The sequence below is a fragment of the Tamandua tetradactyla genome, chromosome 3 (genome assembly GCF_023851605.1).
Source record: "Tamandua tetradactyla isolate mTamTet1 chromosome 3, mTamTet1.pri, whole genome shotgun sequence".
Classification (NCBI taxonomy): domain Eukaryota; kingdom Metazoa; phylum Chordata; class Mammalia; order Pilosa; family Myrmecophagidae; genus Tamandua; species Tamandua tetradactyla.
Window position 1 is genome coordinate 148,931,469 of NC_135329.1, and position 16,145 is coordinate 148,947,613.

Consider the following 16,145-nt stretch of genomic DNA (forward strand, 5'->3'; position numbering starts at 1 on the left):
GGGACAGTTAGCAGAAAATGATCACTTGTAGGAACTGTTAGAAAAGGAATAACAATGAAAGAAATTTCTGATTACCTAAAATCCTTAGGCATAAGGGAAAAACTGTTGTTTTCCAGTTTGGGTTTGTGTTCCTACTCCTCCTGTCATCCCTATTTCCCACACTTCTGTTTTCTCTGCCTGACTAATGCCCAGCCTGCTCCCAGGCGATAGAAAGCGGTTAAAAATATCAGAAGGAGCTGGCAGATGAGGGTCCTACTGAAGGGAAGTAAGAAATGGAACCTTACCAAGGGTCAGTGTGTGGCACTCGGATGATTCCGGTCCACAGGAGTGACGTGCCTGGGTAGAGGTGAAAACAGAACGGGTAGCCCAGACGGACAGGAACCGTATGCCCATCTCCTGCCTGTCCATGGTGCTTGGGCCTGAGTCCCTTTTCTTCCCGTCCAGGCTGAGGGTTTCCCCAAGGAACTGGAGAATCAGAACAAGATGTGTGCAACCCCTGAGGGAATCTGAAACAAAAGCAAAACAAGAAAAGAAGCTTCCCTTCATGTGCCCCTTCACCAAAAGGGCAGTCATTCTGTGAGGCAAAGAGAGTTCTCGTAAGGTGGTGTTTCCTTGGCTTGTGAGGGGGAATTAGTCAGCGAATTCTCAGAAGCCACAACAAAAGAAGAGACCTGTGATCATGACGGGTTGTGGGTACCCTTGAAATTAATCATAAAAAAAGGAAATGGGTAACCATTAGAAAATTCCCATGAATAGTTTACTCTGGGTCAGAGAGGAGAGCAGAACTGATGAGAAAAAACAATGAACAACACGCCTCCCCACCCTCCACCTGCAAAAGCAGCCTGTGAAGCATGTAGGCCTTCAGCCCTTGACATTATATAGCCTTGGTATGTGCTTAGCACTACGCTGGGTATTTCTTTTGAGGAACCATTAAGAGAAGGCCTTTTTCATTAAGCATCGGTACGGCATTTGGGAATTGGAGCTAATGGGGTCAGGAGAGGTTTTTTATGATCTCCAAGCTTAACAGGGGCCTTATGACCTTGCCCTTGCTCAGGAACAGGGAGAATTGTCTTGTGTAACATTCCAGAAACGGGCACCCCACAAGGTGAGGACATTTCAGGCACCTCAGGTATCAAAGAAGTCACAATGCCTTAGGACAACTTGCAGCCTGCTGCAGGCCCAAAATTAATGTTCTCTGGAGAATTAGGCCCAATTAAACTGGGGATTGCTTTGTAGTTGCCAAGTTTCATGCAACTTCTGATGGATTTGGAACGAGGAGTAGAGGCAGGCTCAGAGCAAAATGAGCTGTGTCAGGAAAGGGGAAAAAATAGATTCAGAATGCAAAACGCAGGGTTCTTTGATGGGCTGAAGAACTGACACATGGAAAATGTAATGCATTATTGACAAACACGTATGCTGGCTGCAAAAATAATTAACACCAGCAGAAAAGAAATAGGAATGAAATGGAGCAGAAAGACTTTGAAAGATTGTGAAGTGTCCGCTGAAATTGCCAAGCTAATGTCAGAGAGATGATTAAAATTTTCCAATAGAACAGGTGAATAGGTACTTAGGAGAGTGTGATGTAAACCAAGAGAAAGTGGATCATTATAGGAATCTGCACTGAGGTACTAATCAGCATTTTATGTGCAACTTTGCAGTGCACATTTTAGCAGATGGAGGAAGCTCTTAAAAGCTGATAGCTAAACCAAGTCTGACTGCCTTTCTGTTTTGTAATAACCATCCCTGGAATGGGTACTTGCTCCAAGTGAGCACTGCAGGACCAGTTCTCAGAATAAGATTTGGAAATATCAGTATGTACACAAAGTAAAGATACCTGCAAAACTTTAAGGCCAATAGAGTGAAAGGGGAAGAAAAGGAAGGTTTAAGTCTTCCTAAGGAGCAGGCTTTGAACAAATAAGCTAGGTACTCAGTAATGAGATCTCAAAGGGAAAACCAAGAAGCACAGCAAGACCAAATTGCAGACCAAACTGTATACATGCATACACACACACACACACACACACACACACACACATATCCTTGTAGAAATTGTATTGCTGCAATAACAAAAACAATTAGGTGGTGGATTGTGGGTATGTTAAAAGGGAGTAATTCTTCATGATCAGAATAACTTTTTTGCTCATTCAACAGAAAAAAGACTCTTATTTTTTATTTGTTGGTAAAACCAAATTAGAAAAAATATATATCTTTATGACCATAGGAGACAAATGAGTGATACCAAATATCACTAAAAATGCTATTAATCTACAGTGATATAAAATTACCATCTCAGCACAAAGAAAGCCTATATAATCTGAATTTCACTTGCATCATAAAAACGAATGAGAAGCGAAATTGAGAGTAAGTATGCTTTTGAGATGCTGTTAAGAGTTACACGCACTGTTAACAAATGGGGCTAGACAGACTGATGATTTACCTTGAGAAACAAATTTATAGAGACACAAAAAATTTCCGAATGCAACCAAGTCTTTGCCCTTCTCATTGGCTGATGACACTTTGAGGGTGTTTTCTCCTTTCTTAGATCCAGATTCAAGTGTGACTGATTAGCCATTGACTTTTCACCCTTTTTATCTGCTCATTTCTGTGCATTTTAGAAGTCAAAAGGAGCTTGGGGTGGGATGAGGCGCAAGGAAGAGGATACAGGTCAGGAGTTTTTCTTCACGTAAGAGAGAAGCTCCATAGGTGACGAGTGATGAGCAAAAAATGACTGTTGGCCCAGACACTAAGGGTCCCTCTCAAAATCTGAACATGGTCAACTCTCTGATAGTCTTCCATCATCTCTTGTCCAGTCCAGGGGACTGGAATACCAGCCCAATTCCAGGATGTTTTGTGAGCCTCTGGAAGAGCTGGAAAAGGGGGATGGCCAGGTCAGTATCTGACAGGAAGTAGTGAGAAGTGGCATCAGGTTGTGGGGGCGCTGGACAGGTGATGAGGATGTGGAAAAAGCAGGGCTGAGTAAGGTACAAAGAGAAATGGGAGCAGGAGGAAAATGAGTGTTTCTACTTCTACTTCCATATAAGAAGGAAGAAAGAAAGGGGGAAGGAAGGGATGGGAGGGAGGAAGGAAAGAATGGAGGGATGGAGGAAGGGGGAAAGCAGGAAAAAGAGGAGAAAAGTAAAATGGAAAAGGGAAACTTGCCATCACCACCAGCATAAACCTTTTGGGGGAAATTTAGGATTTAGAAGGACATAGGACAGTTATCAATTTGTTTCAAGGGTGGTGTGGCCCATATTGAGGTGGTCAACCTTACCAAGATGCCACCCATAAACTTGGACAATTGCTGCTAGTCAGAGACAAATACAAGGAATGATAATGGCTTCTTTTCCTTTTTGTTGGCTGCTTTGTTCCACAAAGATTTTAGCATTTATATTATAATACTACATGCACAACATGGTGTGATAAGCCAGGAGTTCTTATTTAATAATTCATTTTACTGATGGCAAAGTATCACACAGCATTAACGTCTCCTGCCCAAGATCACATAATTAGAACAAGGTTACGCCATGAATAGAATTATAGTCCCACTCCAGTCCACTGCCCTTTTCATGAAACTGAACCAACCCCATATTCCTCACGTTCCTATATAGGAAGAGACACCAGCCGCCAAAATGTGAGGATGCTGGGTGTGGCCTTTCGGGTAAGAGGAGAGGTTTGAGGCCCAGGGCCAAGTTTGTGGGACCTGAACCTTGAACTTGGGCAGTGCTGTTTAAAAAAAAGCATTAAAAAGAAATGAATGCAAAATCAGGAATGATCATTTATTTTTATTAAGTAGAGAAATCATGTCTAGTCAGAAATTTTATAGAGCTGACAAACATGGCAAATTTCAAAAAAATCTAGAAAAATATTTTTCATTAACTGAGAGAGTTAATGATGTTCTATAATGCTTGCTTCCTCTACATTTTTGCCTTCACACTCTTTGATTGCCTCTTTGTATGATAACGATTTTATAGTATTTCCTGGTACGAGGATAGACAAGCAACTCAGGCTTTCTTCTAGCATGGTTGAGCAAAATGTGTTTATTATTGATGGTTTTGAAAGGTGACTTGTAGCTTCAGTCTTATATTGGTAATACCATATCTGTGAATGCTTCAGCAGTTTCTTGCTTGAAGCCTTGGGAGACTGCCAACCCCTTACCTACCCCGGTCATAAGATCTCACTGCCCTCTTCCCCATCTGGGGGAAATTGGCCAGGTGGCCAGGAAGCTTGGGTCAGAATGGTATGGAGCAGCAAGCACCTCGTCCAGCTCCTTCTCGTTAAAAGCAAAGAAGGGTCACGATGCTCACGGTGGTCTCCTAGAAGAAGGTGTCATTAAGCCAGCAGAACGTAGAGGCTGTGCGGAGCCTGACAGCCCGGCCAGCAGCCCAAATGCCACTGCAGACCAATGTAGTTATGTCCCTAGCTGAGGCAGCGCTCCTTGTCTCCTTGCTGGGGTGGTGCTTCTTCCTGCAGGCAACTCCTGAGCCTCAGACAGGGACTCTGAGTCTTAAGCTTTTCCATCTGTGGTGACTCGGCCTCTAGTCGGCCTTGGTGGAATTGTGAAACAGAAGTTCCTTTCCAGGACCTCCATTTCTGCTTGCAGCATTTCCTATTCCTGGAGGGTAGCTATAGGGGAAATCCACAGACAGGGCATTCAAAATGTTTGGGAGCTAAAAGAAACTTTTCTAATCTATCAATAACTATTTTGATCAATCCTGTTAAAAGAAAGACTGAATTACCTTTTTTATTCTCTCTATAGTATGTTAAAAAATCATCATTATGTGAAGAAGTAATCAAAGGGTATACAGCCAGAAAAGTGTAAGAAAAAAGCATTGCAGTAGTGTGGCACGCTCACCAGCTGCAGAACCCACAAAATGCATCCCCATCCCTGGGATACCCTAAACCCTATGGAGACTTACTCTGGGCTTCCTAGTAGAGCACATTAAGCAATGCTTACCTTTTGAATAAATGCCTGGGTACCCTTAAGGCATCCCATACCTTGGGTGATTAAATTTAGATTTGAAATCTTTAAAATAAAAGTCCTCAAGATTCTAAGGACTTTAGCTGCAACTTGTGGGATGCCAGGAACCAGTAAGGAAGATATTGCAACATTGGAGAATTTCTCCTCAATTTAGTCAAAAGATGGACACACTTGTCACATTTATGTTCGAAATCAACACCAAGTTTTGATTGTTTACCAACTGTATGACCCATAACAAAGTCTTAACCTTTTTATTAGTCTTAGCTTCCTCATCGATTAGAAAGAAGAATGATGCTATGGTTATACTTAGTGCTCAGGATATAAAAGTACCTATCACAGTGCCCTACATATGGTGATTAATAAATGTTATTTCCTTCCTATGGTTTTACAATATAGGCTCGTGCATTTTACAGACAGTTTTCTATGGTGTCTTTCATCTTTACTAAATGCTCCCTTTATGCAATTTGAGTTCCTGCTGGAACCCAAGAGACCCTATTGTTCTTAGGTTCTTACTAATTCCTGAACTTTGCTTTATCTTCTACATCCAAAAACCAAACCCTGAACTCTTGCTTCCACCTGATAGTGCCTGTTTTGTGTGATGTTGACATTAATTCTTGGAATAAATGGGCCGACAGAGTTAAATCATTCTGATTCTGCTTTTTGATGTCCAGCCTTCCTAGAAAGACCTGCTACTTTTCTCAGAGGGGAAGTCTGAAGCATCATAATTTTTCAGGACTCTTTCTTCTATTCAGACTTCTCCAGCAACACATATTTTTAATTTTAGGAGTGCTTATAAGCAGTTAGGAGTCAAGCACTCATCAGTGGCCTGTACCAAAGCTGCCCATAGCTGATCAGATAAATGTGCCTGGTTATTCTGAAATCTTTTCTTTGAAATGGGTGTTTTGAGATTTCGAAGTTTGCTGATATTCAGAGATATACTTTTCCAGGCCTCTTCCTAAAGTACATCATTTTTTTCTTTTAGCTCTCAACTGCTGAATGTATCTGGCTTGTTTATGTTTTAAATTCTGTGTCTGCTCATAGAGGGGCAGGGAACTGGGAAGAAAAGGGAAGGTAAGATAGAATTCTGGCTCAAAACCAGTTGATTAAAAGGTAATGATTGAAAAAAAAAAGGGTAATAATCGTCCCCAAAGTGAACCCTATTGTAAATGATGAATATCTAATGGCACAATTGTGAAAACGCTCTTTCATGAGTTATAACACACGCACCACACTAACGCAAGTGTTAGTAGGGTGGTCTATGGTAACTCGGTCTTTTATGCCCTATTTTCATATAAACCCACAACTTCTCTTAAAAAAAAAAACAGTAGTGATTGTCTTTTAATCCTTGGCCTCACTCACCACCTGAGATAGCTGCTTTCAAAGGTGAAAAGAGATGACTAGAAATCAAACAGCAGGCATGCTGACGTCTAGACAAGCTGGTTGTGTTTCAGTGCTCAGATGGACACAATCCACATAAGCAGTGCCCTTTCTGAATGCAAAGGGAAAGGATATCAAACCACACCTTCCTGCAAATTACTCTGCATTTTCAAATATAAATAAATGAATGAGACTGCTCACGGGGATTTAAACTGAGCAAAGAGGTGTGTGGCATTAACATAGCATCTTGAGTTCTTTGGAGTCTAGAAGCTGGCTAATCCCCCTTGCTGATAAATGTTTTGATCATGGCACACACCTAATTCCAATTTCTGTGTGACATATACCAAGTTGTTCTGGTTTCTGGTAAAAACATTTTGCATATAAAGTTATTTAAAAATCTCTGATAAATTACTAAGATGGGTCCTAACAAGAAATAAATTCTTATTATGACCATAGAAGTAAAAAGACTATAAAAAACATTTGGCAGTTGGAGGAAATCTTAGAAACAATTTAATGTAATCCAGTCATTTTCTAGATGGGAGAACTGAAGCCCAAATTGCATGTGTGATTTGGTCAAAGATAGGGACAAAACCAGCATCAACATCAATGACATCTACTGGAAATCAAGACACGATGTGATAATATTTGTACACTACACTGGAATAAATTGGAGGGGATTGGGGACACTCATATGAGCTAGGTGAAAATATTTAGTACATTTTCTTTACATTTTATTATTATGATAATAAAAATAAAATACAGAGCATTGGAGATGGATATTAAATATTGAATTTATATAAAAGTTCAAAATAAAATCTTTTCCAAAAATTTTAATGAGAAAGATGAGCTTGCTTCCATGCACATAACTATTTTATACCAAGTTTTATGTTTGAAATGGCTACAAGCAATTCCTGATCAAGCCTTTTTAATGATCTCTTCAAATTCTTGATAGTCACCATTGATGAGAAACTTTGTACGCACAAGTAGGTGATAAAAAATTTAAAACCATTTTTTACAGCCATTCAGAAATTTACAACAGTTGAAATTATCTTTGAAGAATCTAAGAGCTCTTCTTTTTTATTTTCTTTGACTGGTGTAAATGTTGAAATTTCTTTTGATAATGAGAATGGATTTAACATCCAGTCAAAAATGTTTTATCCCAAATATTTCAAAAGAACAATTCTTCCAGAGACCTGGGTTTGATTCTCGGTGCTTGCCCATGCAAAAAACAAAAAATAAAATAAAAAAAGAATGGTTCTTGAGTAGGCAGAAAGTACATGTAGTGTTAGTGCCGTTGTCCTGCCGCATATGGAGACTTCATTACAAGGGTATATCTGGTGCAAAGGGACTTAAGTACCCAGAATATCTATAGGAAGCATATGAAGAAAGAGATGTGCGCTGCTTCTCCCTTCATTTTCAACCTTACTCCTTCAACCCCAGAGTTGGATTGCACATCGCACTCCTTGGGCTTCTGGAATAAGAAATGTCCTCATTTCTACAGACCCCTTCCCCCCAGTGGGTAGCAGTGAGTCTCTGGGACTGACTGCTGAGATACAAAGTGGGTAAGGAGCACCTCCCTGGCTGTGCCAATGCATTGCAGACAAGCCGATCAGACTGGCCATCTGCAGGGACTATGGGGCATGCTGCTACCACTACCTCAGGCTGCCTTTGATTAATCCTGGGCTGATGACCAACTCAGGATCTCAGTCGTCCCAGGAATCAGGGCCTGAGAGATCACTAGTTCACAATATTCTTATAACCTCTTCGTGGAACAGCAATCAGGAAGCTCTCTGAGCCCAAAGAGCTATATGTGGCATCTCAGGTCTGTAAGGACTGGACTCGAATGGATTGTCCACTGCTTAGTCTTGAGTCTCTCTCCTTTCTGAGGGTCAACTCCACTATAATCGGGCGAAAAGACCATCCTAGAGGATGGAAGCAGTGTCTCTTAAATTCTACCAATGGACTAACAAATGCAGTAGTCTCACTTCTCATGCATAAGACACAGTGTTAAAAATCCATACAGCTAGCATCCAATTGAAATTTGTATCATAAAAATAACTTAAAATGATAAATTATTACCCTTACTGTGAGATAACAGAGGTATTGCTGCCCTCTTCCCCGAAATGTCCAATGTCAATGAGAATTGTACCACTGATCACTTTAGAAACAAACATCACTATGAACAGAAAAATAAAATTAAGCAATTTCTTTTATCATTTCCCCCCCAACTCTATTCATTATCTGACTTTGCATATGCTTCATCCATTTCAATTCCCCTGGGCTGAGCAGTTTATATTATGAAGAGCCGTAGCCTGCTCTGAAAATGCCCTTCTTCTATCTTCCCTTAAAAACACACACATTTTTTTTTTCTGTGCTGGGTAAGAAGTGCTGAGTGGACAGCCCTGGCGGCTTCTGTTTATACGGTGAGCAACTGTAGCACAAATCAGCACTAAGTTTCTCTTGATTTCTGCCTGGAACAATATTATCCTGCAGGGAGCCACTCTGGGGGTCCCGAGGGTGATTTATTCATGGCTGTCATGTGCTATGTGCCTAAGAGCGCAATTTTAGCCCCCTCTGCCGCTGTCCCCACTCTGCCAGAGACTTGCACATGATGAGCAGAAGCACCCTGTGTCACCATACCCTCATCCTAATCCACATTTACTGAGTCCCTACTATGTACAAAGCCATGTGCTAAGTACAATGTGCTGAGTCTATGTGTTCAAGTACTGTGTGGTAAGTCCAGGATAGGAGAAATAATAATAATACACATTTGTTGAATATTTACTATATTGCAGGCACCAAATCAAATGTGTCACATGCATTATCTCATATAACCTCACCATGACCCTGTAAAACTATATTATTATCCCAATTTTATGCATAAGCAGAGTATTACTTCCAAGATTATGGCATCTTTATAAAAAGACTCGCGCAGATCAACTTATCTAATAGAAGTACTTTTTTCTCCTTCCCAATTCCTTGTTTGTTTTTTTCCTAATACTTCGTACACTTCTTTATTTGTTGATTTATTGGCTCACTCCTTTTTTGGTTGTCTCCCTCACTAGTATGTTATGCACCATGAAGCTAGAAGTTGTGCATCTTTTGTCCCACTGCCTAGCAGAATACCCAAATCCACAGTAGGATCTCAGTAAGTGTTGAATGAATGAAAGAAGGAAGGAACTGAGACACAGCAGTTAAGTGACCTTGTCCAAGGTCAAAGAACTAGTGAGTGACAGAGCTGGGCTTCAGTGCTGTGGTCTTAAGCACACATATATTCTCCTAAGTATATGGATAGCCCTCTTGGGGACTTGAGATGTAGGCACAGAAACCAATACAAGGAGCACGTGACCAATATACTAATAACAAAGGATTCAGAGGGTCTGCACGTGGGAGATAAGCCCTTTCCTCAGGTTTAATCTGGAACAACTTCCTGTTTTAGAATTCGGTAGATTCTTAGCTGAATATATATTGGGATTCCTGCTAAGATATATTGAACCACTGATTCGTCTACACTTGCTTACTCATCTTTTGATTTCTCTCCTCTGCTTTTCTTTGTTATTCAGGGACACTGGATATTGTGGAAATTTCTTGGTCAGACTGGAATGCAACCCGTGCAGCCCAAGTATCATTTTCCCCAGTGTAAGGTACGGGAGTAGGGTGGGGCTGGAAAATGAGCACGGGCACACTAGCTGCAGCCAGGTAGGCCCAGAAGCTACATGGCCAGACGTTCAGTTTTTCCCACTGATACTGGCCCATGTGGAAGAAGAGAAAGACTGTTGGTGGAGGGATTGGCTGTCCTACAGGGCTTTTCTCTCCTCCAGGGCCAAGAAGAGTGAATCAAACATAGTGCACCGAGCCTCAAACGTAATAGACCCTCAATAAATATTAATTGCATGAATAGATGAATGATTGATTGTATGAATAAATGTTTCATTTCATTAAGAGCTAAGCTTTCCCTTAATTTACGCTCCTTATTGTCAGGAATTTTTACTGGGAACCTCTGGCTCATAATGTTGTCAGTATTGCTGCTTCTATCTTATGGAATTTAATTATTACATTGTGATTATAATGCCTTTTACTCCTCTTTCTTGGGGTTGGGTTTCCTAGGAATAGTGACAACCAGCTACTACGGGATTTCTACAACCCGTGATATTTTAAACTCTGCAATGATTCTCACCAACATTTTTCTAAGAGCTAAAAAAGTTGCAGATGGAATTTATTATCTCTTGTTTGGGGGGGTGGGGTGGGGGTTTGGGGAGTTAGTGGGTGAGAGAGTGGGGAGAGTAAACTCTCCTTTCTCCATGTGTGGGATATCAAGGAATTTCCTGAGTTACCAGTGTATGTGGCTCACTTTCCTTATTAAGACAACTTTTCTATCTTTATCTTCCTGAAATGGCATCTCCACATCACTGATGCTGAATTTCTCTTGTTTTCTATTATGATATACATAATGTCAATGTTATCTGTGGTTAGAAAACAACCTTTGTATATTTCTAGGTAAAATTTTCATGTCTTTCACTAGACTTTTATCCTTCCTCCTTCCCTCCCTCCTTCCTTTTTTCCTCTCTCCTTCTTCTTTCTTTCCTTCTTTCCTTCCTTCCTTCCTTCTTTCTTTCTTTCAATATATATCTACTTCTCTTGAGCAATTACACATCTTTGGAAACTCTCTCCAACAAATCTTAGCAGCATTATTATGAATCTGGAAATTTACATCCAGAAGTGATGCAGTGCAATTTGCATAGAGGCCATATCTTACTGGTGCTCTCTTTAGGTAAGTTTGAGTCATCTGTTAAACCAAATACGCAATTGAGGGGAGCTCCCCCCAGCATCATCAAGATAGCTTTGTGTACGCTGACAGTGAGTATTAGGACAATTTGAATTTCAATCACATGCATAAAGAAACTGGAATGCCTCCGTGTGGCCTCATCAGATGTATATTCAAATGAGTTTTCATTAACATTATTAGCTCATTTTTTCCCCTCTTGTCTCAACCTTGCTCCAGTCTCCTTACAAAGTCTCTTTAACGTATTCCTGGGAGTGTCCAAGTACTGCCTCTTGTAGTTCACACACCATCCTCTCCAGCTTTGGGTCTCCACAGATGAGGCTGCTGGCGGGAACCTTACAGTAGCAACTGCTGCTAATGCCAGGGTGAAAACCCAGTGTATGCAGCACAGGCAACATCTCCCAAGCCCACCAATCCTCAAGGTGTCAGAGCTGTCTGGGCTCCTCAAGGAAGGAGGGGAGAATGCTCTTCACCCTAGATCTGTGTCACACCTTGATGGACACAAGGGAGCCTGCCTTGGGATGCAAGCCACAATGCCTTTCATGGCTTTTGTCCCTCATTCCTCTTCCCATCAGGTAATAACCCAGTCCAGGGAACCAGCTGCAAGCTGAGGCTGAGTCAGGTCCTCCAGTCTCGGTGTCTCTGCTCCCCTCTTAAAACTATGCAAAACAAAACAAAATAGAAACAACCATGACGACAGAACAGCAACACACTCCTTCTCCCTGAAAACAAGAGTTCTCCTAGATGCCAACATGTAAAAAGTTGTACCCAGAATCATCACTGGGCTTCCAAATTCTTACCCGTGATTTGTGCTGAGCAAGAGCACCACGTAACCGTCAACAACCCAGCCCGTGTGCCTAAGGGGCGCGGTCATGGCGGCCTCTGGCCCCACTCATCTTGGCTCCTATGCGTCCCTGCTCAGGCCGCTCTCCTCACTCAGCGCTGCCTTACAAACAGCACACAGTATGCATTCCCTGCCACCTCTACCTGCTCATTCAGCAGTTTCTGTGCCTGTCAGTTAGCGCTAGCCCCAGTTATGTTACATAACAAGCCACCTCCAAACTTAATGGCTTAAAAGAGTAATCATTCATTCCCCTTTGTACATTTGGGGTTGGTTGATCTAGGCTACATTCAGCTGGACTTGATTTTAACCTACAGACTGGGTCCAGATCTACTCCACATGTTTTTTTCTGTTTTTCATTTTTTTGTTTTTTTTCACCCTCTTTAGACCACCAGGCTGGCCATGGTGTTTTCTTCTCAAGGCAGAAGCACAGGAGGGCCGCGGCAACCGCATAAGCACATTTCCAGCCTCTGCTTGTGGCATGGCTGCTAATGACCCATTGGGCCAAGCAAATCACTGGATCAAGCCCAATGTCAGCAGAACAGGAAAGTCTACTCCCGTGTGAGGTATAGGGGGCAGTGGGGGTGGGGGGGTGGGGATGATGTCAGAAAATAATTGTGTCTCCACGATGTCCAAAGCCACATTTACACAGTCAATACACATGCCATTAGGATGGAGTCGAGATTTCACCTAAGACAGTCTGCTCTAGGAAGTTTAGATAGAAGAACACATCATGTTTCATATCGTGGGGCCACATTTACAAATATTTCACATTAAAGCACTCGACTTCTTGGTCAAGTCCCAGATGATTTCACTTGAAATAGTCATGACTCACCCAGGAGAGATCCCTGGTTTCCAAAACCAATTTAGCCTTGCTTTAAAGAAATCATTCTTTCTTTCTCCCCTTGCTATTTGTGTTGCCTGGTTATAAAAGCTTCTGTTTGCTTCCTCTTGCTCTATCCCCCATTTCCACCTCCCTGTGTTTAGTCTTCTCTCTCCGACCCAGAATAATCCTGCAGAAGTGTGCAAATTCAAAGGAAGAAGAAACAAAGGTCCCCTCTTAACCTCCTTTTCCTTCTTCTGTCTCAAATTATACATAATACATAGAATGTTTGTGATATACCATTTTCTTATCACGGGTGATGCAGCAGAGGTTAAACAAGCAAAAACAGCCAATTACAGCACTTGCCCCTTTCTACAAGGTAAGGCAAGTTACAGCTCTGTGCTCGGACCCCTACTTGCCTCTATTTCTCTGCATTCCTTTTGGTTTGAAATAGTCAGAAACTTTCCTTTACAGGGACAATGACATAGTTTTTAGCCACATATTTTTAATTCTTCAAAGTCAATATTTGCAGAAGACATAAGCACAGCATGATATTGCCTTGGAGTTGTTGATTAATCCCTTTCTGAAACTTCCTTTCTTTTCAATTTCCTTTTAATTTTCAGCTCATCATTAATCTCCTAACGGTGTGTGTGCCTGTTTGTGTGAATGTATCATCATATTGCCCCAAAGCTTGCTAAGGGCCTATGGTGAGCATTTATTTTGGATTAAGTCACCCAGACTTTCCTTGTTCCTTTCCTGTTCCATAACCAGTAAGAATAACTTAGCCTTAGGAAATAGGGACCAGCCACAGATGACTGAGAGAAGCTATGATATAATCTCCAGCCTACATCTGAAAGAAATGTTTCTTACCTGTTTAGGATGCTAAACCATCATCATGAACTAAGCAGTTCTTTGATACCCAGTTTATGTACAAAGCAAAGGAGGAATACAGACAGATGAAATGGTAAATAAGAGTTACTGTGAGTTGGTGGGAGCCCCAAATGATCTCTTGAAAAGTCTGCTTCTTGGGCCACTGAAATCCTCTTTTGAATTTCTGCACCAGGAATCTTTCCTTGTGCTAACCCCATTCCTCACCCCTATCCCAGCATTTATATTAGAACAAGAACTGGTACTAAGAAATATGAGAAAAGTTGCTCTGTAAGAGAAAACGAAACCATTTTCATTCTCTTAACAACTTTCCATTCTTCCTTTCTAGAAGTTTAAACACATTTTAATCACAAACCTGCTGGGCCATTGGTTTTTCCAACCCATCTGTTATAACTTGGCATAAGGAGTTTTCATTTTTGTGTGTCTTTTTTATATGATTGTTTGTGTAGCCTGCACAACTTCCAAGGAATGTAATATTGTTTTCCTTCAAAGTTTAGGGCTTTATTTTATTTCCATCTCTAAACATGTAAATTCTGGGCATCTTAGATTGGGATCATTCAGTACCAAGAAATTATTTGAGTAAAGGGTCTTATAGAACTTTGATACAGTGATATCATGATACATGATAGTTTCTTACAAAACCAAAAGAAAGAACTTTTGAGTCAAGGCCATCCAGCAAAACTCATGTGAAATGAAAATTTTAAGTTTTTAAAGCTTTCCGCAGGGCAAGAAGTAAAAAACAACTTTCAAACCATTTAAGGAACCTACAAGTCATTCATACAGGCTTCCCTGGGCAGAGCCTAGAATGGTTTCTGCCTGTTATTGGAAGCCAAAGCATTGAGTGTCCACGTCGACTCTTGAGCCCTCTTTATTCCCCACCTAGAGCTGAGCCCAAATGTCTCACAGTCTGCCTGTTTCTAATTCCTCTGTGCCAGCATATCTGTTAATGTCCCAAGTGGCTTCCTTTACAGCCGCATGATCATCTGTGTATTATTAACTAACCGCAAATTAAAGTCATTACTTGGTGCTTAATTTTATGTAACATTTCTTTGTAATGTGTACAAAAGAAATTTGTTTTTACAGGAGTTTGGTAAATAGCATGTGCCGTGATTAATTAGGAAATATAATAGGTCTGCTGATTTGAAATTAAATCCAGTGCAATAATTTTCTTCAAAAATAATTTCTGCAATGGCATTTCAAGTTGCATAATTCTTTATAAAAACAGCAACAAAAAGGAAAAGTACTGCACTGATGGTCCTAGTGCCCTGTCTCTGAATTATCTGTTAGATTTTACCTGGAGGTAAAACTTTATTTTTCTCAAATCTGTAGGCAATATAAGGATCAACAATATGCATGGAGCCGATTTAAATCCTTTTTGGAACAAGGTGGAATATAAATGAATAAACAGCAAACAAGCAAATCCTTACATTCTTGAGAGTAAGTTATATTCCAGTGTAGTTCACTTCCTTCCAGCTACAGGAGCTCTTCCTCTTCTCACGTACCAGGAGCATTCCCACCTCAGGGACTTTGCACTTGATCCCTCTACCCAGACACTGCTTCCCTTGGGTCTTCATGTGGCTCAAATCTCATTTGAGGCCTTCTCTGACCATCTAAGCTAAGGAAGTTTCCCTCCCCAGTCCCTATCATATCACTGTGTTTTACTTTTTCTTTTTCCACAGAACAAATTCCTCTCTGTTATTATCTGGCTTTGTGTTTGTTTATTGTGCTTTCTCTGTCTCCTATGGAAGATCTTTGAGAACAGAAACTTGTCACCTTGCCCTCCTTCTATGCCCAATACTTTGAACAATGTCTGACACATTAGTAGGTGCTTAAAAAATCTTTGTGAAATGAATGAATGGATGGCATGGCTCTCACAAGCCAATAATTAACTTTGCCTCTAGTAGAGAGAAGGCATAACTAGCTTGAAAAATTTTCTTCAAGATACAGAAAGAGAAATCCAGTATTTACTGGTTGGGTATGAGATGCATCGGGAGGAAATGAATTAAAATGTGAACAAATGAACTGATGGGAAGGGCAGGAAGTAAAGGTTGTAAATAACTGCTTAGTTTTTTTTTAACACCAAACACCAGATGAGAACTGAAGCCTTTAATCAATTGGCACCTTCTGCTCATATGGAACCAACAACCAGCTAAACTGTTCCCATTAAACTGACTTAACTAAGCCACTGTCTTTGCTGATAATAAATTAGAGGATCTGAAGATTATTTCAACTTCCATATAATTAAAACCGGATTCGTATGGCTGATGTGGCATTTTTCCCCATGTAGAGATATGAGGAGAATGAGATGAGAGCTCTATAGTGATAGAACAAGGAGTTTCTGACCAAGGGAATAAAAATGAAGATGTATAAATTTCCATATTAAGTATCATAGTATATTTACATTTTATCCTCAAAATATACTAAAATCTCTTTCTCCCCAGAATCTTGTCCCTTT

The 16,145-nt window shown here is 40.7% G+C and overlaps 1 long non-coding RNA gene across 3 annotated transcripts in view; it reads right to left on the reverse strand.

The window, feature by feature from the left end:
• Positions 1–290: 290 nt before the first annotated feature.
• The window catches only part of LOC143676409 (uncharacterized), a 28,803-nt gene continuing 12,948 nt past the window's right edge, over positions 291–16,145 (reverse strand). For 2 of the 3 annotated variants that reach the window (XR_013172065.1, XR_013172066.1), the window contains exon 3: positions 291–506. This is a non-coding gene — a long non-coding RNA (uncharacterized LOC143676409). Of the gene's footprint in view, positions 507–11,362; positions 11,798–16,145 lie in introns of those variants that run through there. The other variant, XR_013172067.1, reaches the window with a different exon arrangement.